General features: G+C 40.6%; 1 protein-coding gene across 2 annotated transcripts in view; it reads right to left on the reverse strand.

Moving 5' to 3' along the window:
• The window catches only part of KCNB2 (potassium voltage-gated channel subfamily B member 2), a 391,569-nt gene that overhangs the window by 184,801 nt on the left and 179,903 nt on the right, over positions 1-26,865 (reverse strand). The gene's annotated exons all lie outside the window — the stretch shown is intronic.

Raw genomic sequence — 26,865 nt, forward strand, 5'->3', positions numbered from 1 at the left:
CCTATGACAGAAGAAAAAAGAATAGAGAAAGCAAAGAATTTAAAGTGAATTAAAATTTATCCAATTTAGAATCAAACAAAAATGCCATAGGCCCAGTGCCAAGAAATATTCTTGGATTGGAATTTGTTCAACACCCTAAATTTAGCCAGCTGCAATTCCTTTTGAAGTGTCATCCAATACAACCTTTTGAAAGAGAGGGTGTGCCTTTACAGGGAAATTGGCATTCCATCTGAAAGATGGAACAAAACCTCCCTGGAATATTTAGTCTTTAGATAAGCAGATGCAGTTTTTACAATATGTCCAACATATATTAGAGAAAGTACAGGTCATACTTAGGTTACATAGGTTAGGGTGACATAAAAATGCAGTCTTGTGTTTCCACTCTAGGTCATATTTACGTAGGATATTGCCAGATTTATAAATGGCATTATAGGTAGGCAACTTTAATGTCTAATAATCTCAAAGAAGTATCCTAGTATTTCTTAGAATTAAAATATGCTAGAGCTTCAAGAGACTTTCTGGAATGTCTGGTTGTAATTCACGGCCTTTATTTTACAGATGAGAAGATCGAGGCCTTTATTCTAATATTAGTAACTGACAGACCTCCCCAGGCTCCCTGCTCCAGGTATCACCTGTTACCCATGTCCTCATTTATGCATTCCACAGATATTTATGGACATAGACTGCACTTTATTAAAAATAAAACATGACTAAGATTTGTTATCTGCCTGCAAGGTGCTCACGGTAGAGTGACACATAACCCATTCCATGTTTTCAGTCCCCGGAACATATGGACTGAGCTATTGCAGACTCCATCCCAACTCCAATGGCAAACATTTATAAATGCTGCTAAAATATAACCACCTTTTTTGAAAAATACAGAGCCAAGTTTGAAAGAAGAGGTTACCTTCAGATTGGCAAAGTCACAAGCCACTATGTCCTCCTTGATAAGGATAGGAAGTGTGAGTGGAAGCCAGGGAAGAGAACCCACATAAAGCCAGGATCCTGGGAAAAAAGTGCTCCTTCCATGAAAGGCAAAGAGGAAGAGCATCAGAGAGAACATATACGAAGACGCTGATTGCTAAATTATTTGTGGATAAAGTATTTGCAGCGTTGGACATTAGAGCCCATCTGTATTCCTGTTGCTGGAAGGCAGAATCAGCCAGCCAGAGAGGCAACAGACCAGCTTATTTCTGCCTCTGGGTCTGGAATGCAGTAGGGTGGGGTGGGACGTGTCTCCCACGATAAATAAAAATCCTCAGGCTGTACCAGTCATGGATGTAAATTCTTAATTTATACATAGCCCTTATGGTGTTAGAATCCTAAGCAAAGACACATTCTCTACCCAGCTAAACTAGTTTTCAATTGTGTAAGAAAAATGTATTTTCTGAAAGACTAAAAGAATTGCCATTACAGACCAGCACTTGAAAGAATTACTATGTACATCAAGAAAAGGAAGCCTGAACACAAAAGGAATGGACGTGATTCAAAGAACAGGAGTGAACAAATACACTTTTAAACTGTGGCGAAATCTAAGAAGCCTTAATTGAAACCACAACCACAATGCAATATATAACAAAAAGGGTAGCAAAAATACAAACAACTTGAAATCTAAGCACAGACAAGAGAGTCACTAATTCTTTAGAAGAGTTACGAAAGAGGGAACTTTGGAGGTGAGGATCAAAGGATGAGTAGGGATTTAGCCAGCAACAATGGGAAGAAGAGGATTTTCAAAGGTGAAGTTCCCAAGTAGGATGGTACATGGCATATTCTAGAAACTGCAGAGTAGCTCACAAACCAGGTGATTGTTAGGAAGTGACAGAATAAAGGCTAGGTGCTAAATCAGGTCTTCCTCCTCTAAACCAATGTCATCAGAGTCAGCTTGTGTGAAAAGTGTAACAAATTGTAACAGGAACTCTCATGGAGACACAGAAAACATGAAATTTAAACATAATGTTAGAAAAAATTATACCAAATTTCATTATTTTGGGGATTTCTTGTCATGATTATTTTAAATAATAATTTTACTATTTTCAAAACACCTCAGCTCATTTCCTTTCCTCTAGATCCCATGGGGGTTTATTATGGCTGAGACTATTTAACAGGAAGGAGATATCTCATTTGTTGAGGTAAGTTTTTCCATTTTAGTAATTAACAGTATTTCAGCTCACAGTTAGAAAATGGACCTGAAAAGTGAACATGTCTTGGGAGGAGAAAAATACATCAATTAAAAACAGTGAGAGATCTAAGACATCAATTAAAATATCTAGAATAAAGATATAATATGAAAGATGCAATAGCCCATTGAACATTATAGAAATCATTTTCCTCTTGCTGCAAATGCTACCTGTCTAGCTTCAAAAATACTGAGTCACATAAACTGCAAAATGCTTTATTTAGTTGGAAGAACTGACAAACATAAGATCTGGAGAGAATTAAGTTAGAGACTGAAAGATTTAAAGATAGATGAGGGATTTTCTTTAGCTGTAATTCAGACAGAAGCATTCAAAGCAGAAAGCAGGACTGGCCAAGTACACTGTGAGGGGGGTCAAATTTGTGCTTCTCATGATGAGACTTGTTCAATCCCTTTCTTTTGTCAGCTTTTGGCTAATGGGCATCTCTTATTTTCCCCAGAAGAACTTGCTCTTTGAGAAAAATTTTATAAACCTATTCATATAAGGTACAAATGACTACTAAGGCTTAAATGGGGTGTCTTTCCTCACCATATTCATTTGTAGTAGGAGACAGTGGTCTAAAGTACTTATTGAAGAACTTGAGGCATTACCTACTTCATCTGGGGGGGTGAATATTGACCTGGGATATTCCAAGAGCCCTACCATTCAACACATAGGTCCCTGCTTGTATCTCCTAGACATAAATCTGGTTCTAAATCTGTTTTTCAGAAAATGGCATCCTATTTGGTGCTCTGGGTCCATGCCAATAAAAACAGTACCTATTTGGTGTAACACACTTTCAAATATCATATAAATCTGTTAATTTTAACTTGATCTGAATTAATCTACCATTTAATTATTATTTGACCTCAAATAGTACCAATGTCTAACAAATGTAGGTAGAAGATGAAAAACATGAGTTCACAAGGAAGTTGTGTGTGCGGGTGTGTGTGTGTGTGTGTGTGTGTGTTTTAACAGGGAGTCTGAAACCTTCAGAAGATAAGTATTTACAAAAGGATACTCTTAAAGTCACTAAGCTAGGCCCAAAGTATAGCTATCTGGAAGCAGCTGTACTGTTCTAATCACTCAGTTTTTATTTGCTGAATATCTTGTTTTCCATACAGTGCTGTCCATGGCACAATTTGATGTGGTTCCTCTCTTTGTTTAGTTAGTTCCTCTCTTTGTTTAGATAAAAGCTTCATGAAGTAATCAGGAAAAAACATTAAGGGCTGCACTCTGTGGTACTGATAGAACTGAAAATTGATTATCCTATTTTTTTCCAAAGCTCCCTTTTATCTTCAAGACAAAGTCCAAATCTCTCACCAGTTTTAGGGAACTCTTTCTATTTGGTCCCTGCTTATTTTGCCAGCCTCATCTTCTGGCACATTATCTCATGAACTAAAAGCGCAAGCTCTAGCATATCACATACGATTTTCCAGATTTATTATCCTTTTTTTGCAACTCCAGGCCATTCCTTCTGCTTGCAACTTACTTCCCACTTCCTTTTGCTGAATTATTACTTGTCCACCTTAAAGTCTTCTCCACTCAGACTTTCCACTCAGTTAGAATTTTCCTCCAGTCTTAAAGTTTCGTGCCCCTTCTATCTGTTTCCACTGTATGTCTGCATTGAACATATGAAAGCAACTTTGCACTGAGTTGAAATCTCTTATTTGTTTGTCTAATTCCTTTGTTAGCCTAGTTTGTTAAGTGAGGAGGAAGCTCTGTACTTCATTTACATGTGTGTTCTAGAGTCTAATGTGAAACCTAGGCACAAAAAGATACTCAGTATTTGTTGAATGAATTCCAATGTCAGGGGTGGCAGGTGGCAGGTAATTTTTCTTCTATAGGGTTTGAAGATGTGAATAAGAAATTACAGAGTACAGTAGGGTGGAGTGATTATAGCTGTATGGGGTTGGATGAAACCATTCAGGAGATAGGGGACATAAATTCATTGAATTCCACATAAGTTCTAAAGCCAGGACCTATATCACTTGATACTTGGAAGGCAAATTTAAAGAAAAAGGAAAAATGAATCCTTTCACCCTAACAAGTGGTATAATTGAAATATATAAATAATTTTTTTAAACCATGTAAGTTAGGGATGATTATCCATAAAGAATATTTTAAGGTTATATCCTTTACTTTCTAGTGTGATGTCAAGATGAAAACCACACCTTGTGCCATAATGTTCTTAGATGCTTCTATTGAAGAAACACTCTTTGGCTGGAACATAGATATAATATAGTATGATTGTGGGTAAAATTGTAATATTTCCAGAATTTCTTGCCTGACCTTAGTGCATCTCCATATCAATAGGTATTTCCAAGGGGTGGGGAGAAGTAGTCCATTTCCATATCAATAGGTGATTACAAGGGGGAGTGAGGGCATGTCTGGACCGGAGAGGTTGGGTGGGGTCCCTTTTTGTATCTGGGTCTCAAGAGACACAGGCATGCAGAAGAGGAAGACTGCCTTGTAAACAGTAAATGGGTTTTTCCCACTTTATTTCTCCGTTTGACTGATTTTGGTTTCAAAGGTAATTTGCTGTGGGCTGGGAAAATATTTTCCCCTCATAGTTACATCTGGCAGTAGTTGGCAGGACCTCTGAACCTGAAATCTGTCTTCATGAGTGCAATGCTTGGGCAGGCTGCCCCTAGGGATGGTGGGGAGAGACCTGGAAACCCATCTGTGGATGGTGCGGAGGCCCCAGTGGCTGCAGTGGTAGAATTTAAGGCTTTACCTGGGAGCCCCCTCTCCATGGGCTTCCTCTTGGGGAGCCCCTAGTGGGGAACTGGTCTAGGTTAAAGGACCTCCTAGATGGGTAGGGCCTTCCCCCAAATTAGGGAAGGGTGGAGACACCAGAAGCTGTGGAATTAGCCCTCAGTGAGATAGAAGACCATTTAGAGGCCCTGAGTGGCCCTGTAGCAGCCAGGATTTTAAGATGTCTCTTTCTTGAGATACTGGAAGGGGTTATTGGGGAGAGAGAGACTTCAGCAGGAGAGAAACAGTTCAGCATTGCTTGGATGAGCTGGACAATGACCTATGGGATGCCCTTAAGAAAGAGACAGTTATTGAGAAGACAGATTGTGCTCCTGGAAGATACATTAGCAGCAGCGAGGGAGGAGGCAGCCAGAGAATCTGCATTGCAGGAGGCCGTGGGGGAGGGGGAGGAAAAAGTGTGTCTTCAGCCCAGGAGATGGTAGAGGAGGTGTCAGGGGAGGATGACGGGTGGGGCCAGGGCCTATCTGTTGCCGAGGCCACTGCCTGAAGCACCAGCCTCTCCTATATTAAAGGCCCACCCAGTTGTAATTAAGAAAATAAAAACGCAACAACCGCAGGCTTCTCAGGGGGAGGAGCCGCCCCCTCCCCAGGTTGTGGAGCACTTCACGCTCCTCTCCTATACCAAGGATGAGCTGGTGGACATAGCATCCAGTTTTGGCACAAGCCATTGGAACCTCTGCCTACATGGCTTTTGCATTTCTGGGATATGGGGGTGGAAAACATTGTTATCTCAGGTTCTGAAATGGGTGGACTACGTTCCCTGATGACTCACCCTTCCCTCCAGCAGCAGTTGCAAAGTGCCCATCACTCTTCAGGGAATCAGGCACTTCTGGATTGGCTGACACCAGCCATCAGGGCAGTTTGGCCTAATCAGGGTGATTTACCGTACTTACCCACTATCTAGAAAATGTATGCAAAGCTCCAGCAGATGTAACAGAAATTGCGCATGAAAAATATAATCTATAATATGGACCCCCAGGGCCCCAATGACAAGTTGTTCACTATAGGAATGAGAAATCTGCTGCTCCATACAGCTCCCTATCTCTCTTTGGGTCCCTAGTGACTATTCTTGCCCCCTACATAGGGCAACCCATAAGTGAGGCTATTCATCCTTTAGTAGATCTGGGGGAGGTTGAAACAACAAAAGCATGGAAGGAAGTACAGGCTATGACTGAAAGGAGCATGGCAAAAGGACCCTGTGAAGGTCTTGAGAACCCAGATGTGGGCTGATTTGATAAAGGCCAGGGTAGTGAAAGAAAAACTTGATGGGCAGACCAATAGGATCTTGTTAGAACTATGGCACCAATTAAAGCAAGGGCAGCAGTTCCAGCCACTGAGGTCCAGGACACAGAAGCTGGCAGGCAAAGCTCTGTGTCTGGCCTATGTCCCTGCAAGACTTCCTGGGGGACAGTACTCAGGCTCCGTCTGGGCCCTCACCTACACAGGACAACAATTGGGCATCACGGTTCAACTGGGGGTGGGGGTCAAAGTCCCCACCTTGGGGGATGTGGGTGGGGACTAGAGGCCACATGTAGAATTAGCAATTCATTGGTCCCCAGTGCTGGTGGACACAGGAGCTGAGTGTTCTGATTTATGGCAACCCTGAGCGTTTTCCCAGGACTCCTGCTGTGATAGATGGCTATAGGGGTAATGCAATTAGAGTGAAGAAAGCCCAAATCCAAATGGAGATACAGTGTTTATCCCCAAAGAAGTATACTGTGTACATTTCTCCCATCAATGAATATATTTTGGGGGTAGATATCCTGCAGGGCCTCTGGTTGCAGACCACTGCAGGTGAGTTCATTCTGAGGGTACATGTGGTAAAGGCCATTCTAAGGGGACATGCTAAACACCTGCTTGTAGCTCTGCCTGTACCTCAGCTGGTGACAAATACTAAGCAGTATAAATTGCCTGAGGGACACAAGGAAATTGGAGAAACTCTACAGGAGTTGGAGAAGGTGGGCATCATAAAGCCCACTCATAGTCCTTTTAATTCTCTGGTGTGGCCAGTGAAAAAGCTGGATGGCTCCTGTTATATGACTGTGGATTACAGGGAATTGAATAAAGTCATACTCCCTTTCATGCTGCTGTCCCCTCTATAGCATCCCTTGTGACACCCTCAGTCTTGAACTAGGGATGTTATCATTATGTTGTGGGCCTTGCTAATGCTTTCTTCTCTATTGACATAGCACAGGAAAGTCAGGAACAGTTTGCCTTCATGTGGGAAGGCTGGTAGTGGACATTCACAGTCCTTGCACAGGGATATCTCCACAGTCCCACCATCTGTCATGGACTTGTAGCTCAGGACCACAAATGGTGCGGCTGTATCACTACATTGATATTACACTCATGTCTGATTCTCTTGCAGATTTAGAAGGGGCAGTTCCTAGATTGCTGCAACGTCTACAGGAGAAAGGATGGGCTGTGAACAGCACCAAGGTTCAGGGACCTGATTTGTCTGTAAAATTCTTGGGGGTTGTCTGGTTGGGTAAAACTAAAGTTATTCCTGAAGCAGTCTTAGACCAGGTCCAGGCTTTCCCTACCACTGTGGCAGTATTACAAGAGATCTTGGGTCTTTTGGGCTACTGGAGAGTATTTATCCCACACTTGGCACAAATTCTGAAGCCTTTATACTGGTTGATATGAAAGGGCATCCAGTGGGACTGGGAAGAGACATGTGCAGATGCTTGTACTGCTGCTAAGTGGGCAGTCAAGGTTGTGCAGGCCTTGAATGTAATGGACTCATCAAGGCCCTGTGAGATATGTGTTCATGTGACCAAAGATGGTTATGGATGGGGTCTTTGGCAGTGGTTTGAATGGACACACCAAGCTATTGCATTCTGGTCACAACTATGGGAAGGAGTAGAGGTCCAGTACACCTTGACATAGGAGCAAGTGGCTGCTGTGTACCAAGCCTTGATGGCTATGGAGGCCATCACTGGAACAGCTCTAACCAAGGTAATAACTATCTATCCCATTGTGGGGTGGGTGCAAGACTGGACCCACAGGCCATGGAGTAGTGTAGCACACAGATGCCTACACTGGCCAAATGGGGCACATACTTACAGCAGTGTAGGACCCTGTCTACTAGCCCCTTAAGTGGAGAACTCCAATGCTTATTGGAGCTAGTGACATATACCAGTGGAAAGTAGGAAGAACTAGCTTTGAGCCATTACTAGCTGAGAGTCCTTATCAGCAGAGAAGATGCTTGCTATACAGATGGCTCCAGTTGTGGACAGCCCCTGAAGTGGAGGGCTGTAACTTTCCATCCTAAGACAGACAATATAGATGGAGGATAGGAGAAGAGAAAAGCATCCAATGGACTGAGTTGTGGGCAGTATGCTTGTGATGACCCAGGAGCCCTCCCTTATAGTTGTCTGCATTGACAGCTGGGCTGTCTATCAAGGCTTGACTCTGTTGCTACTGACATTGTACCATGCCAGTTGGATGGTTAGTCACCGGCCCCTTGCGGGTGAGAGTTTAGCAAGACCTATGGGCCTCTGGTCAGTCTAAGACAGTTACCATATATCATGTGACTGGCCATTTGCCTTTGGCATCCCCAGGGAATGATGAAGCAGACACATTGACCCAAGTGTGCTGGCTAGAAAGCAAGCCTACCTGTGATCTAGCCCAATGGTTACATCAGCATTTGTTGCACATGGGGAAAAAGACAATCTGGGCTGTATCCCGTCGGTGGGGTTTGCTGCTGACCTTTGAAGAAGTCAGCTGAGTCCGGAAGGAGTGCCTTGTATAGTCTAAGAGGGACTTACATCAAGTCCTACATGGGACAATAGTAAAGGGGCTGATACCCTTTGTCAGGTGGCAGATTGACTATTTTGGGCGTCTGTCCATATTAGAAGGATATCGGTATGCTATGACTTATGTTGACCCAGCTACTGGACTGTTGGTTGCTTTTCCTGCACGTTGTGCAGATCAGCAAACCACCAAAAGGGGCCGGGAGCATCTCTTTGTAGCCTATGACTGGCCACAGGTGAGTGAGAGCAATGAAGGCACCCACTTTATGAGACATGTGTTACAAGAATCAGTGCAGCTATTAGGAATAAAGTGGACATTTCATGTACCATATAACCATACCGGGCAGGCATGATAGAGAGGTACAATGGTTTGTTGAAATATGGCCTGAAGTTGGACACTAATAGTTTCCAAGGCTGGTCAGTTTGCTTATGGACAGTGCTACAGCAGTTGAATGAGAAGCCCCAAAAAGGAGCCTTGAGCCCTGTGGACATGCTAACACACATTGCTGCCTCTCCTACACAACTGTATGTGCAAACCAAAGAGGAATTATTGAAGTTAGAATATGGGCAGCAGAGCAACATCCTGCTGCCAGCCATTAAACACTCGAGACTCTGCTGAGTGGACATGGCTCTGGACATTTCGACATATGGGCCAGCGATGGCGGGCCAGGCTGGCACCTTGGGAACAAGGTCTGGAAACTGGCCTCCTGTGTATTCCTGGAGTAATAGCAGAATGGCCCCAAAAGATCACAGTAGTGTACCCAAAAAGTCTGGGAGGTAAGAGCATCTTATGGGGAAGTTTTGTTTTATCTTTATGGCCAGTGCATGTACCTCCCATAGCCCTATACATTGACCCATCTATAACTCCCACAGGGAAGGGGGTGAAAGTCTGGTATACTAGTCCAGAACAAGATCCCATTCCTGCTACTGTCTTATCACAGGACCACTCTCTTGCATGTGTCCTACCTGATGGACAAGATTTGCCTATGCTGGTGTTATTAAAATATGTATCTTATCACCCTTAAGGTTATTTTCTTCTACAGTCCCTGTGGCCTGGATCTGCCCCTGGCTGCAGCTGCTGTGTGATGATTGCTCTGAACCCCCTACCCATTCAGCTACTCAGTGTCTGTGGAATGGGTGAGCTATGGACTTAATCTGCCTAGGACTTTGAACCTAGCTGAATCCTCTGGCTTGAGGTTTGTCATAATTTTATTGCTGTTGTTATGGTATGTTATTAGTCTGATTACAGTGCTCCAGTTTTCTCACACAGGAGCCTTTGTGGAATATGTGGAATCAGTAGATTGTGAAGCAAGATTTCTGGAGGGGTGGGCTGTGGGTAAAATTGCAGTATTTCCAGAATCTATCACCTGGCTTTAGTGCATCTATCAGTAGGTGCTTCCAAGGGGTGGAGAGAAGTAGTCCATCTCCATATCAGTAGGTAATTACAAGGGGGAGCAAGGGCATATCTGGACCAGAGAGGTTGGGTGGGGTCCCTGTTTTGCATCTGGGTCACAAGAGACACAGGCGAGCAGAAGTGGACAGCTGCTTGTAAGCAATATACGGGTTTCTCCCACTTGATTTCTCCCTTTGACTGATTTTGGTTTCAAAGGTAATTTGCCCTGGGCTGGGAAAATATTTACTCCCAGAGTTACAATGATAGAAATTTTTAGCTTGAATTTTGGTTCAGTGCGTTGGTCTTTTGCTAAGGATACTCAGACTTGACTCTCTTTGCCTTGGTACTGAGTTGCAAAATGAAGCCTGAGCAACGAATTAATTTTAATCACCATATGACAACTGTACAATCACAGAAGGACAGCCAGGGTTGTGCTGGGATTGGTTTGCTTTTCTCCCAGAGATTGGTGGAGGGCTTGCAGGATTGTTTGTGACTCCCCATCAGAATGCCTCCATGCATCCAATAGCCAGGGGGCTGGCTCTGCAATGAAGTAAACACTGGGGAGACTTGAGAAAGGAGGAAACAAACTTGGCAGGTGCTATCTTAGAAGACAACTTAGACAACTGCCCTTTAAGCATCAGGAAACAATCTTAGAAGTCACTCTGACAGAATGAGCAATCAAGCGAAGATTTGGCCAACTCCCAGCAGGACTTCCTGCCTAGAGTCAGAGTTCAGGGTGAGTTGTACAGGTTGTTACAATCTTCTAATAAAAACAGAAAGATACATGTTTGTAGTTTAGGAACTGTAGATAATATTCCTCTAAAATGAGGGCTCTTAATCTTTTCTGGGGTCATGGAACCTCTGAGAAGTTTATGGAGTTCATGGACCTTTTCCAGGAAAATGCATAATTCCCATATACAGAACATTGGATACCCTGTCCCCACTCCTTAGAAAGCCCCTCAAGTTGAGAACTCTAAAGAATCTCTGGAAATTATATTTATTTAGAGTTTGTCAACATGAGTAGGGCACGTATTTTGGTATAAATAGTTTGAAAATTCTTGATTCCATATACATGGTATGTAAGTCTGCAGTGGGCATAGGGCTGCAATGCTGAAAATGAGGAAAAGTTCCTCACCTCACTGAGATTTTTTAGTGGAGCCTGAGAGAGGGAGCTTCTGAATTGCAGTAAAAATGTCACCAAAAGTAAGGAATCTAATAAAACCAAGCACTATGAGTTAATAGGTATATAACATTCAAGAACTGAGATTTGTGTATTCTTCCGAGTAGAGGGAATCCAGACTCTTGTCTGTTCTTGAACCTATAGCAGGATAGTCCTTCTCAACTGTCATCCATCCCCACCCCCATTTCCATAGCCAAATGCTAGTAAGTACTAATAAATTAGAAATTTTCCCATTCTTTTGCAGAGGACCTGATGTATGACTCATTACTAAGGTCACCATCCCTTCTACATTGTCATAAAGTTGGCATTTATAATCATTGAAACTAAACACTGAATCTGGTTTTCTACTGGAAAACACAGAAAGGACCTACATTCTCTTTAAATACTATTATTGAGAACATTTATCTTCAACTAATGCAAAATTTGCATGCTTTACATTGGCTAAGCAGGCGTGTTTACAAGCTGTGAAGGTGCAACCTTGTCCAACAGTAACTCTAAATTGGAGTCAAGATTTCAAGCAGACCAGGCAATTGAGTTTGCCTGTAAGGAACTTTCATTAATTAATACAGGTGGCAATATCCAGATACTATCAATCATAACTAATAGTCCTTATTTGGAAAGAAAACATATTATTGTTTATTTAGTTCAAAAATTATTTGCAAATACAACTATAACCCAAACTTAGATTAGGAATCAGCCAGAAGCATCATTAGATTTTTCTTCATAAAACATACATGGTGCCTAAATATACTGAGAAAAATATTTTTTACTATTATAAGATATATTTTAAATAACTGTGGCTTCTTATATTTTGAATCATATAAATAAACACAAACAACCATGAGAACAACAAAAAGAAGAATAGCAACCAAATTTCAAATATTGCACAATTGTGAAAGAAACTGTTTAGGTTAATATGTAAATATTGTATAAATTTAAGTAGAAGTATATAAATAAATATTATTCACGTATTATATATGTATACATATATAAAGGTATACACATCTAAGTGTATACAGTAAGTATGTGTGTGTGTGTGTGTGTGTGTGTGTGTGTGTATGTATATACACACAGATATATACTTTCAAGGGGCATAACTTACAAGCAATTGCTGATACATTTACTGAAGCAGGAATACTGAATGTCCCAGGAGTTGAGGTCTATTGCTGCACAGTTCTTCTGCAGAAATCTCTAACATTAATCAGAAAGAACTAACCCTATGTAGTACATTGATTTGGCCCATTTTGATCTTGATATTTATTTCCATTTCAAACTTCACTCATAAATGTTAATTTAGAATATATTATTCCTATATTTTGTCAATTAGAGACTGAAGAAGAGGGGACTGAAAGACTTAACTGCAAAAGGGAGAATAGTAGGATATGGGTCTAAAAACCAAAGGAACTCTTTTTTTGTTTCAGGCAGGGCATTTTGTCAGAAAAATGTGAGGGGTATCCATGGTTCAGAAGAGAATGAGCATTAACATTTGTCATGTGTCTTTAATAAGAAGAGCTAATAATTTTAAGTTTCAATATATGAATCTTGCTATAAATTTTATCAATAACAACTTTTGGGACTGAGCCAAGGTAGCAGGACAAGTCCCCAGTTCTCCATCATCAATATGGAATCATATACTTCTGGTCCACAATCTCACAGTTAAATATCTTAGAGCCCAATGTACATCAGAATTCAGAAGTTTTTTGTTTAATAATAGAAAAGCAATCAAGTGCACATACAAAACAAAGCAAGGAGAATCCAAATCAATAATATTTCTGCCATGAAATGTTTCAATATTTATGGTAAATTGTGTAACTATACAATAAGTAAAGGCTATTAATAGCCTCATATCAGTTCAGACCAAATTTCGTCAGGTGAATTTGAGTGCAACACCTGAGAAATCTTTCAGTCTTCAGTGTTGCTGTGATTTTAGAATTGCAGTTAAGGATGGGGTCCTGTATGGACCACATGCATGTGGTATATGGAAATTATCTCTCTAACATGTGTATTATCTGAGTGCTGATCAAACAACTTGTCTGTCAACTTGCAATCTGATTTACAGGGAAGCTGTAATTTCTGTGAAATTTGAACTTTAGTCGGCCCTGTCCAATTTCTGTAAAATATCTTAGTGGCATCCATTCAGAACAGTCTTGTTGGCATCTGAGCAAACCAGGAGATTAAGGGCTTGGCAATGGGTTTAGTAAATGACTGTTATGCATACCATGCAAACCCTAAGTGTTTTCCTAGGCAAAGTGTGCCATTACTGCTCTCAGACGACAGTTCAGGGTTATTTCTCTCCTTAGTAAACTGAAGAAATGAAATGATCTAGTCCAGTGTGTATCAGCACCTGAGAGACTATAAAGAATACAAAGACCAGCCTCGTTGAAGCAGGAATGGGCCTCAGTCTCTGAATGTTGATCAAGTACCTAGATGACTCTGATACCCAGTAAAGTTTGAGAATCACTGATCTAGACGATAACTTGCTCTGTTATAGCCTCATCTTTCTATGTGTGGGAGACCTTTACCTGGGCTGAGTATCAAGGTTGATGAGTAAATTCTTGTGGGAAATGGGAAATTACTGCCATTTTTTGGTAAGATACGGAATGAGTTACATGAATAAAATAATAAGTCTTACCGGGAAATGATGTGATTCCAACTGCTTGTAATCAAAGTACTTGTAAAAGACTCAATACTTATCTATAGCAAAGCACAAGAAATAATCAAAAAGTCACTTCCTGGTGACTGATTCTTATTTGTACCAATGTAAAATATTGTGTTAAAAAATGGAACTGCACTCCTGGATGCTATTTAAAACTGTTTAGATCGTAGATTGGGGAGTCTGGGACTGAAATAGCCAGGGCGGTGAAAGTGACTGCAATTTGACTATGAATCATGGTGATGCTCACAGGAAGTTGTGACAAAGAGACAAAAGAGCCCTGCTGTCCATTATAAGCCACTGAACTGCCTTCAGATAAATGCATCTTGTCCTTTGAGTGGAAGCCACCTATCAAATTTCCCCCGCAGCCTGCTTTGTTCACAGTAATGAAAATGCACTTTGTACAGTACAAACTGCCTGAATCGTTAGCACAAGCTTATGTAGACCACCTACCTGGCTCTGGAGGGAGAGTACTGAGGGTAAACAACTGTTTTTCTAAAATGGCTGACCTTTATCCAAAATTAGCGAAAATTTTCCTGTCACTGCAAGATGTTGAGGGCACCACACAGCCAGGTAACCCCCCGAACGAAGCCCAGCAGAATGACAGACTTCCTCTTGAAAAGGTCACCACCTTGGGCTGGCAATGGCAAGGAGTCTCATTCAGTTTTCTGCTTGCAGACACACACGCAGATAGACGTGGGCATTGCATAATGAATTCTGTGGTTCGGGATGGTAATCATCACATCCAGGCTCTTCAAAATAACTTTTCAGTATGTTAATACAGGTAGGAAATGTTCAGACAATTCTTTAAAAAATATTTTAAAAGCACCAAATTACACAGACATCCCACTTTTGTATCAGACAGTTTGTGACTTCATATAAACACTGGAGGCAAGGAGACTCTAGTTGAACCAGTTGGAGTGGTAACAATGGGAAAATGTTTTGAAAAGGTTGAAGTCAAGGTTTCATCACAAGAATAAAGAAGATAGGCTGCTGCATGCCCTGAAGTTACCTCTTGTTTTCACCAAAGCCGCCGGTACAGGTTGAGCCTACACTGCCAATCTGAAGCACCTTTGAAATGGTAATGCTGTAATGCGTTCTTGATGGATAAAATACTGTTATGCTGAATCTACGCTAAAGTTGACAATGAGACTGTTTTTACATCTTAAAGGAGTACCTAATTACTAATCTCAGTGTTGTCTATTCCAGATTGCAGTTGATAAATACTCCACAAGCAATCTTCCAAATCAGTTCGGCAGCCTGGGAAAGGATGGAGGACTGGCGCCTTTAAGAAAAACTGGCATCTATAAAAAGAGCTGGATCAAAAGTAGAAGCCCAATCACACACCCACTGTGGTTGGGCTGACAAAAATAGCCACTGGCACAGATTTAGTTCACTTCAATGTCAGGCTTTCCCCTCCAACCACACTGCCTCCCTCCCTGCTCAGCTCCCTAAATGATTTCTATGGTGGTGTTCAGTGCTCAAGGCAGGTGCGTAGAGTCATGGGCACCAATGCGGGGCTACCTGGGAAGCCACAGTGCGAGGTGGCAGGCTCAGAACACTCCTGCTCCTTGCTGTTCTAGCAACCGCCTTCCCGGGAAAGGATGGCCTTTCAGTGCTAACATTCAGAATGTGTGTACAAGGTGCCAGGCACTGTGCTGAGTGCTATAATATACCATTTCACTGAGTATTCCAAAAGCTCTATGAGGGAATGATCACTCAGATAAATAACTTGTTCCATGACACACACTTAAGCAGTGGTAGAGCAGAATCTGACCCCCTATCAGCTGTCACAGCCTTGCTTTCAGTCATTGTGCTGGGCTGCCTGTCACAGCCAGGCTAGCACCCTCTTTGGGGGGTATGCCAGTTAGCCATGTCCCAACCCCCACCTCAGAAGCAAAACCAAATCCTTGAGTCTAGCTGACTTGTATTTTAAAAAGATAATATAAGTGAAAAGTAAAGAAAGGAAGGGATACAGTTTTGCTAAGACTTGGACTACACCATGAGGAACCCATGGCTTAAAGGTGAGCTTGCAGGCTCTTAGTAACATCTGTTGGTGCTAACTAACAATAACTTTGCTGTCTGCAACCTCCCCTCCTTCTCTTCCTTCTTGTATTGTGTTCTGTTTTCCCCCCTCTATTCTCTGTTCTCCCTCTCATACATGAATTAACTTATTCATGCATGTATCTGTTCTATTATTTCTTCAGTGCCTTCATCATACCAGGCACAGCACTGGGTGCTGGAGAAATAAAGATAAAATTCCTGTTCTCAAAGTGTTTACTTTTTAACTGGGAGACAGATAAACCACAGGTAGGTAATAGTGAGGGCTGATACATCTTGGGACAGGAACACCACATTGAATACTGTCTTCCTGTCACTGCGAGATGCGGTCTCAGGATGGGACCTAGGATGGGAGGTCAGCCCAGCCTTACAGAGATATAAAATGCTTTTACATGTCTTATTTTTAATAGTATGTCTTAAGTTTAATATTAATCTCAACCATAGTTGAAAGAAGCCAATAGATGGAAGTTACTCTTATGTCACCATTCCTTCCTCCAAGTCCACAGAATCACCAGTAGCTTCAACATCTCAATCACTACAAATTGGGTCTGGTAAAAGAATGTAAGTACTGCTTAGCTGATCAGTCCTTGTGGTCAAAAGTCTGTAGGAAAAAAAAAATCTAGCTTTTTAGTAGGCATCTCAATGTTTTATTAGTCATACTTTCTTGTAATGCTAAAGGTCCAAAGGGTAGAGAGCGACCTGCATGATGTTGCCAAGTGTTTCCTAGAAGACTGTGGGCTGCCTCCCAGCAGTGGAGTCAGGGCAGACTGAAGACTGGCTATGTGGCCACAGCTTGCAACTCAAAGCTTGTTCTGCCTCATGTTCACTTGTGAAGTCTGGCGCTCCAGCAGATAAACTGATAAGCGGCAGTATTCCATGGTTCTGGCTAAGGAGTAGCACCTTCCACCCAAAGACCTGCCCCTTAATACAGAGGAAGCTGCCCCTGCATAGACAACTATGGGAGAAAGAAAGGCAGCAGCTCCCAAGGCCAACAGAAGCAACGAAAACATCTGTGGGAAACAAAACACTCCGTACCAGATAGAATCAACTTGTGTAGCTGCCGTGACTTCCAACCGACACATCCTCTTGGCATCTGAAGGGGAAGACGAATCAGCAGGGAACTCAAATCTTACTGTGTGAAAACTTACTCCATTCTGCGAAGATGAATTAGCTAAACTCACAGGCGCTCTCAGATGCCACATGACTTCAGCAGAGACTGTCTTTAGGCAGCTGGTTCTTAGTAAGCCAAAGTGGCTGCAGACTGACACGATCTCCAGGGCTAAGATCCAGTTTACCCGCCATGGCATCAAAGAATCCGTGTTTCTAAAATCAGTTATCTGCTCAGTTGTAGATACTTTCTATTAGAAGTTCTGTGACATAAATTGATTTATGGTGTGTTTTTCTCTCCTCTTCTTACTTAGCTCATTTTGCAAGGTTGTCCTGAGAAGAGCTGACCTTATCATCCCTCGTGGCCTGAGAGGCAACAGAGGCTAAACGATGTATTCACACTCAAATTGAGCACTGCCTCACATTTGTGAGTGAGCGCTGCGCTGCATCGCAATATTTATCCTTGAGCACGTGCACTTGCTCAAATCAGCTCTTAAACGGGTATCTTGTATATGAAGTGTCTGTCTTGGTTGTGAAGTATTTTTGAAAACATAGTAACACTTGGTTAATGGGTACATTCTTGGCAGATAATTCCATGTTTAACATATAGTGATGATTGATGTTCAAACTGAGGAGTGTAAGATTCTGAAATATCTTCTGAATCATTAAAAAGAAAATTACATTCTGCCCAATATGGGTTTTTGTCCATTGTGCATTTTATTACACAATAATTCCTAAGTGAACAATTCATCATCGGTATATATATTTATATGTATAAAGACGTTCTTGCAAGTGGAACATTTTGTTTTCTGAAAATGTAGAATAGTAGATGTATAGGGCAGATGCTTTCCTCTTTCTTTCCCTTTCTTTCCCACTCATTCTCCCTTGCATCCAATCTATCCTTATAGCCTTATTCTTTATAGTGTTAGCTTGTGACCACTGCATCAGAATCACCAAAAATCCACATCCCACTTCCTAGCAGTTAATTGGGATGGAGACAAACCAGAAGAGAAGGGGATCAGGAGAAGGTTTCCTGCTTAGGGAATGTGGTTCGGGAAATTTGGCTATCTGGTACCGAAAGCTACATCTAACATCACTGTTTTTATAGAAAAGAAGATCCTCTTTTGGTGTGAAATTTCCAAATCATTTAGAGTCCAAAATGGTTTTTTTCTTCATGAGAGTTACTGAGTTTTCTTGATAATAATATTTTTAAAAATTACTTAAGTTGGTTGGTCTTTAGAAGTTCAACCCTGAGCTTGATTATACCTTCATTCTGATGTCTTAAAAAAAAGATTTGAAATATTCTTTCTCTCTACACATATTGTGTTTTTACATAGATTATTTAACTCGGCCATTTTAATTTTAGAGATTCAGTATTGAAAGTAAAAATACCTAAAATAAATCTAATTGATTTTTTTTCCTTCAAATTTCACTGTTCAGTGGAAAGGAAAAGCTGAAAAAGTGACATTGATTGTGAAGAAACTGGGACAAATAAATTAGCTGGTTATTGCCTAATTATATACTCAGTAAGACTTTGTTGGATTAAAAAAAGACCAGTCACAACAGATAAAATTTAGTCAATCATTAAGATAAGCATTATACACTCTGTTCTTTCTTAATTCGGTGTCAGCATTCAATTTATATTTCACTTGAAATTAATATAAATTAATCTAGATTTCATCAAGGACTCTTTTAGACATCCAATCCAAAAGTTTATTGAAATAAATTGGAATGGTGGTTGACTGCTTAAAAACAAGGACAGTCTGAAGGAGATGTGTCAGAGCAAACCCATGAGTGAACTTTGGGACCCAGGCAGCCTGAAAAAAGCCCAACTCCTCCCTCACTGTCCAGGCGATTCTGAAAGTTTTGCTACTAATGTGCAGCACAGTCTCCCTCACAAGCAGATAGAACTGGACGCTCTTCCTGTGTGGGATGAAGTCTGGGGCATCCAGGAGGAACTCTAGGTTAAATAATATAAATAAAAACAGAAGCAGCTGTAGAGCTAGCAGTGAAATTTCTTTCTCCTTGGTTACTAAAGATAGAAATGACCGTATTAAAAGTTTATTCTTTGCCCCTCATTAAGATCTAAATATTCTTAGGCGATGGAGTTATTGAACATTTTGTAATTCATGAAAATTTTTCTTCCTGAAAAATTTGATAAGGAAGGGCAGTGTTCCTGACATCAGGTGAGACTTCGTAGGATGGCAGTTCACTGCAAATTTATCTCAGTTGAAAGAAACACATAGTGTACCCCTGGTTGATCAGAAAATGGCTTCCCTTCAGTTTGCAGTTAAGAGTCAGCTTTTTAACCTTCAGGTTCCTCTATGTCTAGAATCCTGGAGCTGAAGCCTGAAGTAAATCATTTGCAAATTAACAATAGGAAAAGGACAAATGAAATGGTATTCACCTCAAATCTCTGAAGAATAACAACAGGTAAAAATAGTTTTCTATTCTTCTTGCAATGCTCTTTATTGAATACTTGTCTGGCAAACTGCTCATGATACTGCTAGGCCCTGCTTAAATGTTACTTGTTTTCTATAACTTCTCTTATATTACTTTCCCTCCCTTCCTCTTTACTTCACAGGTAAAAAACTTAACTACTAATTAAGATACTAACTAAGATATAATTAATTTTCCCATAGTGCTTTTTTATACCTCCATTACAGCATGTATCACATTATACATTATACACAGATATTTATCTACCTCTGATGGTCCCACCAGACTATGGAGACCTTGAGGGCTGTTGCACATTTTATATTCTACAGCGTGCTTGAAATGTCATACATGTAGGTGTTCGCTGAAGGTTTGTTCAATCAAGTGTCTTTCTCTAAACTTATCCTTAATGATCTTTCATTCACCTAGCTCTTAAAAGTACATTATTAGTATAGCAGGAATCAGACCAAGGAAACAATACCAGAAAGAAGTATTACAAGTATTAACAGGTGTAGAGGTAATGCCATTTATGACACTTCTTGATTCTTATCCTATCTATGAAGAATAACTGAGTATCACACTACCAGGCTACATGAGGCATTATAAATCACACCCATTTTTAACCCAAATTTTTAGTCAACAGTACATGGGATTAATGTTTACGTCCTCCCTCCCAATTAAAAAGTGAGCAGAAATGTCAGAAGAACAAAGTCAAATTGAGAATAGGATACAGCAGGGACAGTTTTGGAATCCCTGGAATTGGAAGAGTTCGCTCAGTTTTGCTACATGGTTTCTCAGTTGCAACACGGTTTGCATGGAGAGACAATTACAACTGCCCCAAGAAGGAAAGACTTTCCCATTTTCTGCAGGTTCTAACTGGTTTTTCTTCCCCAATTAATCTAATTTTCCCTGCATTTGGGGGTAAGTAATCTCAGCATTTGAATAAAGTCTAGAAATGGAGAAAAGGTATTGCTAAAATTATCATTTATGTGCATTCCTTAAAATTATGCTTTAAAATAGCTACTAAAAGAATCATGTTTATTTCCTTCTTATATAATGGTTCTAACCCATCTTCAATGCTCTGTTGTGTATTTTTCAGTCATGGTTTAGGATCTCTTGCCTATTCTTCCTCTGTCATAGTCTACTATGAATTTGTGCATCACCAGCCATTTCACACAAGGTCTGTGTAATTCAGGCATTTCTCTAGGCTTATGATCACCCCTCACAGTTTCTGGCAAAGTTAGAGAGCAAGGATAACTGCCCCAAGGTTTCAACCATGACTTTGCTAACTGTAGATTTTGCCAATATTTCAAACAAGATGCCAGGATCTAAGGACCTCAGTTGGAAGTCACCTAGTAAATGAACTGACTGGGGGCTATTGCTTTTTGAATATAAGCTATAAAAATGTTTCCATTTTATAACAGCATAATGCAATTATACAGATGTACTATTGTGCTGTATGACAAAAAAAAGACACAGAGGAGAAGCAAAAGTCTGGATTAATGAGCTTACGGAAGAGCCAAAGGGAGACCCTGTTTCTGAGTTTGCAATGTAATTGCCAAAATATTTGATAGTTAGAAAAATGTTCAAATTGTGAACACATTAAGTAAATGGGTGAGTGCCCTGGGGATTTTAAATAAGTCTAGGGGGAGGTGTGGTGAAGTCAAGTCATACCTTTGAAACAACTCATTTTCTGTTTGAAACATTTCTCTTCATTTCAGTTTCTAAAGGTCTCTTTAGCTCATTAAAAAATCTTTCTGTTTTTAAAGATTTCCTGGTTCTTTTTTAGCTTACTAGTCTTTTCATCCAATGAGCATAAATATCAGGAAAATTGGCAAGTGAACAGTGAAGAGATAAAAAGCAGAAAGAGAGGAAAATAGAGAACATTTCTATTAGGTGGGGTTCATGTTGTTATGGGAGTTTTGAAATTTGTCTCTTAGTACATTGAAAGCCTATAGCTGGGAGCTCTCAGTCATGATGGGGAAAGACTCCAGGTCTGAGAAACTATCTCTGGGCTGTCTTTTCAATGTCACTCTCTGGGGTGGGCATCAGTTTGTTAAACAAACAAACTAAACTCTTAATTTATTTTTTCTTATTATAAAAATAAATACATTCAAAACTGGGAACCTGTGAAATATGGTTATTAGCATGAAGAAAAATAACCTGCAATTCAATCACCCAGAGGCACTTATTTATCCACATTTTGGAGTATGACCTTGTGGTTTGAAAAAATTTGTATGTGTTGTGTATGTTGAATGTGTATTAGTTTTTATAAAAATCATAATACTGTATCTAATTTTTTTTGCAATCTTCTTTTTCACTTAAATAAAAAGAAAAATTTCCCATATTAAAAGTCTTGAAAAAAGGATTATGACCACACAATAATCTACACATGGATTTACTATCATTTATTTAACCAATATCCTATTCTTGGATATTGTCACTGTGCTCAGGCTCGCTCCCACAACAGAACACCACAGTTTATGCGGCTTTAACAACAGAAATTCATTTTCTCACAGTTCGGGGGTAAGTTTGAGATCAGGGTGCCAGCATTGGTAAGGTTCTGGTGAGGACTTCCTGGCTTGTAGCCAGCCACCTTCTCGCCGTACCCTCATGTGGCCGAGAGAGGGAGGCAGAGAGCAAGCTCTCTGGTAGCTCTTCCTTAAAGGTCACTAATCTCATCATGAGGGTCCCACCTACATGACCTCACCTAAATCTAATTATCTCCCCAAGGCCCCACCTCCAAATACTATCACATCACATTGGGAGCCAGGGCTTCAACATATGAATCTGAGGCAGGGGGGAGACACAATTTGGCTCATAGCCCATAGTAAATTTGTTTTCAATTAGCACTATTATACTAACATAGTGGGAAACATCCTTGGACATACAGCTCTCTGAGTGTAAAGGGTTCTTTCCTTTGCATAGTTCTCAGAGAGAACTTCATAGAGTTCTCAGATTAAGGGTGATGTTTCTTTAGAGGCTTTTTGCCAAATTAACTTAGGATAACCAAATTATATTCTTAATTCACTCAAAAGTAGCTCAGTTCATGAGAAACTACTAAGCACTTACTATGTGTAAGTTACTGTGAGTACAATACAAAAAAAATAGGTAATTCTTGCTCCCAAGAGTTGACAGTCTGGGCAGAAGGATGAGGGATGGAGCGAGGGGGATCAAGTAAACAATGAGTGCAAAAGCACACTTATTTTCCTTCTGCCCTCTACAGAGCCAGTTCATTTCAGCAGGCTGCAGAACTTCATGATTTTTATACTTCATTTTTTTATATTGCCTGCTTTCCTGAAAGCTTATAATGCTTCTATCAGCAGTAGAGAGAGCCCCTTCCCAAAGTATCAGTTCACTGTTCAAAGTTTACCAGGCTGAACTTGTCTGTCAGTTGGCCCCAACGCTGGAACCCTACTCTTTTCTAAAATTGTTAGTAGTCAGTCTGCTGGCTCAGTGCCTAGAACTATTCCAAATGACAGTAGAAATACTCTTCATTAGAGAAAGAAGATAAAATATACGCACTCACCACAAATACCCTGAGGTACAACGTTCAGTGTTCTGAGGTACAATGAAGATTTTGGAATAATCTGGTGGTGGTGGTTGGGGAACCACGGATGCAACTAAAAGTTTAATTTTCTTTTCTAAAATATGGCTTGCTTTAATGGAGAAGGGTGTGATTGATTATCTAGAAATGTTAAGAGAACTAAATCTTGAACATTTTTGTGGAAGGGATTGTGACATTTCCAGGGGTTAAAAAAAAAAAAGAAAAAAGAGAAAACATGTTTTTGGTGCTAAACCTCTCAAATCTAAACCATTTCTCTGAGTAATAAAGAATTTTTGTCAAAATGTTAACCTGTGACTCCCTAGTAAGGGGAAGAACAGTAATAGACTTACTGCATTGGTATTATCTAGACTTTCTCATTCATATGAAAGAATATAAATTCTTTTATTTCCACAACTGCCTTTTGCGGTAGCATTACCCAATTTAGGAAATAAAAATATAGGACACCTAGTTAAATTTGAATTTCAGATACACAACAAATAATTTTTTAATATAATTATGTCCCATGCAATCATTGAGACATACTTATACTAAAAATGATTATCTGAAAGCCAAATTTAATTTGGCATCCTATATTCAACTTGGCAAATGCATGGTGATTCACATATTATTTTCCATACCAAATAAATGAAATGGCCAGGAAAGAAATCAAATGAAGGTGCCACTGTTTGTCTTAAAAGATGTGGACTCCATAAATAAAGGCATTAGCTGTCCTCCAACATTTAGTTTCAAAGTCTTATGGCATTTTTGGCTTACTTTCTTTGTCTTCACTTTGATTTAAGTTTTTCCAAAATTATACATTCACTGTTTTCCATTTCTAAGCCAAGGCACACATTAAATGGAGAAATAGCTATACAATTGGCATTGAAATATTAATTTGTTTAAAGATTGATTTTCCTGGCCATAACCACTCACTCATATTTAATTTACAGAACTGCAGGTACACAGTAAAAATACAAGGCAGACAGTGACACATGATATCATCAAATAAGATTATGGAATATGGCCATAACACTATGACAAGAAGGCAGAGCAAGTAAAAGGGCAAGAGGCTAACTGGGAGCAGAAAAGCTCTAACTACTAAGCTCTGAGCAGGGGAAAGGTATTTAGCACCTGAATAAAGGGAGCAGAAAGGGAGCATTACTTCCCAGGCACAGGATCCAAAATTGCGATCAGAGAGGGTTTGGAGTCACTCCTAATCTTCCCAAATGAATCTATACAGGGAGTGATCATGGTATAAATACAAGCACACTGGGGACTCTCAAGTCAGAGCCAACATTCAGCATCTTTAGGTAATTGCCAGTGAGAGAACTCTGGTTCAGAATGTTCTATGACCAAATGTCCTACGGTGGACATGGGAAATTCTACCATTTCTTGGTTCTACTCAAGAGCATTTGTTCAACTGATTTTAAATTGGAAAATGTGACTATGACCCTGGGCCCTTTGTGTTTTGGGCTCCTGAATTGTGAGGATGGGGAATCAATCCCATCTGGTATCTGAGGTCTAACGTGTGCCCGGGGGGCCTAACTATTATGCAGAGGAGGGACCGCCACCCTGAAGCCAACGGGGCTACCAGAGAGAAGGCAGAGCCCACTGGGAGTCCCTGGACCTGGATCAGGGCCCCAGGGAGACACGACATTGACGATCGCTTCCTGATGATCCCAGTACCTCCTCAAGGCTGATGAGGAGGGAGTACAGACTGCAATTGTACAGGGATGGTTTTTATAATGGACCTGAAGAAATCAGGATGGCCAGTTCATTTGGGACAGTGGTGCTTGGATTTTGAATGAATAGTAAAGCCTTTAGTTTCTTTAGCTCTACTTTTACCCCATTTAAAATAAACACATGTTTATTTTAAAAGCATGCTCTCAGCATGCATTAATGCAGTCATTCAGATGCTCTACTTAAAGCAAGGCATGAAGAATGAATAACTGAAGAGGAATTTCACTTTTGTCAACCTCCCAATCCAACTGTCAATTTAATTAATAATCATCTTATAATCAAACAGTATAAAAAGCAACAATTCCAAATCAACTAGACATATTCAAATTAAATGCTTTTAAAACCTCAGGCAAATATAAATTCTCCATGTGATAAGTGCTCTCAATAATATCACTAATGTCCAAAGAAGAAATTAAGCTGGCTCTTCTAAAAGCTATGGGCAGTTTAATTTTGGAGCAACTGGTAAGAAAAAGATGGAGTTCTCTAATAAACAAGATTTCCTAGATACATGGATTAGGAGGGTGTGATCCAGGCTTGGCATAGATACAATATCTGGCATTTTCCACAGCAGGCACTAAACAAGTTCATTGAATTTAATTAATAATATTGTATTTATTAGTTGACTTTGTCAACAGATCTCTAGATAGGTTTACTTTAATTTGACTTCCTAACTGTTCTGAAATAACAGAGAGCTTCCAGGAGTATAAATGTCTAGAACAGAGATGGCTTTTACCATCCTAGAACTACTCTGTCCATTTATTCAATCAGCATCTCGCATATCAGGAACTGTGCTGGCAGAGTGGAGGGCAGACCGCCGGAAGGCTGGAGTGGAGGTAGGCAGGACAGATGCAAGGAAAGCTGCAACAAGTGATGGTGAGGGAGCAATGAGGTGTTGCAACAAGTGAAGGGTCAGACTCGGGGAGCAATGAGGAGGGAAATCAACAGATTCCACAGACTTGGTAAGGGGGAGCTTTGAGGAGGGTCCTGGGGTTTCCTACTTGCTCAGCTGTGACGATCAGGAGGTTCAGCATTATGACAACAAACCTGGAAATGGACCAAACATAGGGAGAAAAGGGTGTGTTTGGTCTTGGAGAGGCTGCTCTTGGGCATTCCAGAGGGATCTACCCAGTAGGAGGTTGTATTTATGGGTCTGGAGCTCAGAAAAGGTCCATACAAGCCATTAGTTCAAGTTTCTATTGCCCAAATTTGTGTCAGAGAGAAAGGTGCCAGTTTGCTCTATGGGGCAAAAGCCAGCAGAACAGAAGGCTTCAAGCCAGAGGACTGATTCAGCCCCAGCTTTGTTACATGCAGGCTCAATCTTCATCTGTTAAATAAGAACAATGAAGCAGGGTGGTGTCTGAGTACACAACTTCATGTGTATGAAGGAACACAGTAAACTGCAGCAGCCTGTGCCAAGGCTTGAGTGGCTTATTGACCACTGAGTCAGTGTTGTCCTCCCATTTCTTCCACCTCTGACATTTTATTTCTCCTTTTGTTTCTGACATTTAGACCATCCATTACTATTCTCACCTTCTTTTAGGTAGCAGGGACATAACAGTACCGAGGACCTATTAATGGATAGACCTCATTCCTGGTAGTGAGAATATGGTGGAGACGAAGAGAAAAGGTGGTTGCCCTTATGACACTTCTGTTTTAAAGGATAAAGGACCATATTAGACTCATCCCCATATTATAACTTGCCAGAAGAATTCAGCAGCAAAGACAGCAGCCTCCAGGTTATGCAGTGTAGTCTAGGCTTGCAAGAGGCCCAGAGAAGAAATTCTGAAATAAGGGTCACAAAAATAGAATACACAGCAGAGTGTGTATGAGCCAGGAATGGGATAAAAGTTTTAAAGTTGGATGATGAACGTCCTCCTCTCTCAGTTATTTCGGTGGGTCTCAAACATAGGCACAGCCTCACTTGGAGATAATGATGAAGTCCAAATTTGGGGTCCTTTGTGAATTCACAACCAAGGTCAAATGGAATGTCACCTCTCTCTTCTCCTGGAAAAGGCCTTACCCAAGTACTTTTACTGTATCT

The sequence above is a fragment of the Manis pentadactyla genome, chromosome 3, assembly GCF_030020395.1.
Source record: "Manis pentadactyla isolate mManPen7 chromosome 3, mManPen7.hap1, whole genome shotgun sequence".
Taxonomy (NCBI): domain Eukaryota; kingdom Metazoa; phylum Chordata; class Mammalia; order Pholidota; family Manidae; genus Manis; species Manis pentadactyla.